Raw genomic sequence first — 3,031 nt, forward strand, 5'->3', positions numbered from 1 at the left:
TTCAGTATTGAAACTCAAAGCTTAAATTTGTTTTTCAGTTATTTCATCTTGAGAAATAATAAGCATGTTCTACCTTTTTAGAATTCTTACTCCAGTTCATTGTACATTTCATTATAATACTTTGTCTTTTCAAACTGCTTTTTTAACTCTTCTGTTCAATCATCTTACCTCAGAATTCCTTTCCTTTGTTCTGACTTTTTTCATTCCAATCAATGTTTCACGATCTCTTCTGACACCTGTTTGATCATGTGAAATTTCTCATAGCAAATTATGAAAAATATGGAGAATGAGAATCACAAAATAATAGGTTGTATCATGTAAAACCTGGAAAAGAACAGCTTCTTGATCCAGGTATAGCTTTCACACAAACACACTTAACTGTTCTGAGATATTTGTTCTTTTCAGTGGTTATCATTATTTGTTGTGATCCACAGTCAGATGCCTCTGCATAGTCAATAAAGCACAAACAGACATTCTTCTAGTTCTAGTACTCTTTGTTTTCAGTCAATAACCATCTGACATCAGCAATGACAAGTCCTCTTCTGAAACTGGCTTACACTTCTATCAGTTCTCTGATCTGAGAATGCATGTGATATTCCATATTCTGTTGGATTACCTTTATTGGGAATGGGAATGTTTTCAATTAGTCGGCCAGGCAGCTGTCCTTCAAGTTTCCTGGTATAGACTGGTAAACATGTCCAGGGCTGCTTGCAATAGTGATTGGCTATTAGAATTATAAATTAAATTCTCAGTTTGTTGTGGCTGGGAGAACACTGTCCTAATCAGTACAGTACTTGTCTGTCAGTTTGTTTTACTGGACAACTTGTAGGTTGCTGTGATACTGAAAGCTATGCCACTGGTGTATCAAATGCCACAAATACTACCAATAGTGGACAGGTTTTAATTGAGCTTCCAGATTAATACAGACTAGGAAGCAGGATTGACCATCCACTTCTTTAATATCAGGCCTCTGAAAACCCTATTAACAGTAGAGGATCAAGAATAGTTATAGTAGTTGTAATAGAACCTACATTGGAAGTAAGTCAAAATGAGAGAAAATACATTTCAAACATCACTTAATGATTGGAATGTATATAGCTTGATTGTTGGAAAACTAGAATTTGTGAAAAATGAAATGGAATGCACAAACATTGACATACTAGGCATTAGTGAGATAAGATTGACTAGCTTTGAATAGTTTGAATCAGATCATGAAAGGGTATACTATGCTGGGAATTAAAACAGAATAATAATGGTATTTTATTCATAACCAAAATGGTTAATTTCTAGTTCTCTCCTGAAATTAAACGTTGCAAATGATAGGGTTTTATGCATACACATACAAGGAAACTCATCAATATGACTATTATTCAAAGACATACTCTTACATCTAGATCCATAGAGGAAGAAAAAAAAATACCTAGTCTTGCAGTATGAAATTGACTGAACATAAAATAGAGATCTATTAATGATATTTGGTGCCTGGAATGCAAAAGTTGGAAACAGTGCAGAAGGAATGGAAGTTGGAAAATACATGGAGAGGGTGCAGTAAGAGTGCTCTTTGTACTCGGGGCGGTGGGAGGACTATGGAGGGGATTGTATACCAAAGAAGAAATTTTGCTTTTCAAAGAGAGGATAAAATTGGGGGAGGGGGTGAAGGGGGGGAAGGGCTTGGCAGGGAGAAAAGTGCAACAATGAATGAATGGAAATCCAAAATCTCTGTAAATGTTGATTAAAATTAATAAAATAATTTTTTTTTTAAAAAGTATAAAAAAGTGCTCTTTGGAGGCCAAGATAATTAGGTTTTGCCTCATGTACTGAGGGCATGTTGCTAGGAAGAGCTATACTTTGAAGAAGGTATGAAGAAGGTATGCTTAGAAGGTAGACTGTTGGCAAAGGAAAGGAAGACAAGTCAACCAGGTGGATTGACACAGTGACTTCCACAATGGTCTCAAATATGTCAGTAAGTATGAGTCTGGCACGAGATAGAATACTGTTCAGATCTGTTGTTCATAGGGTCACTATAGATAGTATAGACTCAGTATCACCTAAAAATAACAATGTAACCAGGAAAAAAAAGAAATTAGATGTTATTTATTTGTAAATATTTCACCAGCTTCAAGTTCAATGTTTTTGCCGTTATTTGTTATCAATTCATCTGTGACTCACAGCGACCCTGTGTATGCTCTGAAACCTATGCTGATCTAATCTCATTGTCTCTGACAATTACATTTTCTAGTCATTGAGTGTGCTGTCCAAACTCATTGTCTCTAGTTATCTCACTTTTCCTCCACCCTTCCAATCATGATGTTCCTTTCCAAAGACTGGTCCCTCCTTGCCACATGTGAGACAAAGCCACAAAATCCTTGCCTTCAGGGTGTAGCCTGGTTTCAGCTTCTCCAGGCCAGACCTGTTTTTCCTCCTATTAGTCCATAGTATGTCCAACACTCTTCTCCTGTACCACAACTCAAAGGGATCAATTCTTCTATTATCCTTAGTTATTGTTCAGCTCTCAGGTGCATAGCAAGAAACTGAGAAGACTATAGCCCACCTTAGTCTCCAGACTGGCATTGTTCGTCTTCAGTAATCTAGATAAATTTCTGACAGCAGGAGCCAAGAATGTTGGTTGTGGAACAAAACAAATTGAAGTTATCAACAAACTCAATTTATTTTCTATTCATCATGAAGCTACTGATCAGCTCAGCTTTGTTTTCCTGATGTTGAGCTTCAACCCATATTTTAGACCTTCTGCAAGTCCTTGAAATTCTGCAAGCAAACACCTCAGGTCCTCTTCAGTTTCAGCAAACAAAGTCGTGTCATCAGCATGATACAGGTTATTGACGAGTGTTCTTCCAATTCTGATGCCACATTCTTCCTCACAGAGTCAAGCCTCCTGAATGCTTTTGCTCTCATTTATTCATTTGGGAAAAATTCCTGTCTGTCAGATATTGCTTTAGAGTGGAGCAACCAAAGTAAAATAGAGTGGGGAGAATGATTGCCCATCTACTCCCAAAACAACAGGCCTCAGAAA

This window comes from Elephantulus edwardii, unplaced genomic scaffold (genome assembly GCF_000299155.1).
Source record: "Elephantulus edwardii isolate Elephantulus edwardi_28Jun2011 unplaced genomic scaffold, EleEdw1.0 scaffold00081, whole genome shotgun sequence".
Taxonomy (NCBI): Eukaryota; Metazoa; Chordata; class Mammalia; order Macroscelidea; family Macroscelididae; genus Elephantulus; species Elephantulus edwardii.